Source organism: Nanorana parkeri, unplaced genomic scaffold (assembly GCF_000935625.1).
Source record: "Nanorana parkeri isolate BGI_ZX_2015 unplaced genomic scaffold, ASM93562v1 scaffold508, whole genome shotgun sequence".
NCBI classification, from domain to species: Eukaryota; Metazoa; Chordata; class Amphibia; order Anura; family Dicroglossidae; genus Nanorana; species Nanorana parkeri.
The window spans coordinates 548,527-548,806 of record NW_017306776.1 but is presented as its reverse complement, the minus strand read 5'-3'; positions in this window follow the sequence as shown (position 1 = coordinate 548,806).

Sequence of the window (280 nt, the reverse complement as noted above, 5' to 3'; positions counted from 1 at the left end):
TATCCTGTCCCAGCGACAGGGCGAAAGATCTTTACTCCATCGTGTGGCGTTTTTCTCCCGGAAACTTACCCCTACGGAACAAAATTACGATGTGGGTGATCGTGAACTGCTGGCAATTAAAGCGGCTCTAGAAGAATGGCGTTATTTGTTGGAAGGGGCTGCTCGTCCTATTTTGGTCTTTACTGATCATAAGAACTTGGAGTACCTACGGTCGGCAAAGCGGCTTCGGCCTCGCCAGGCCCGATGGGCGCTGTTTTTCTCCCGCTTTTCAATGCACAAT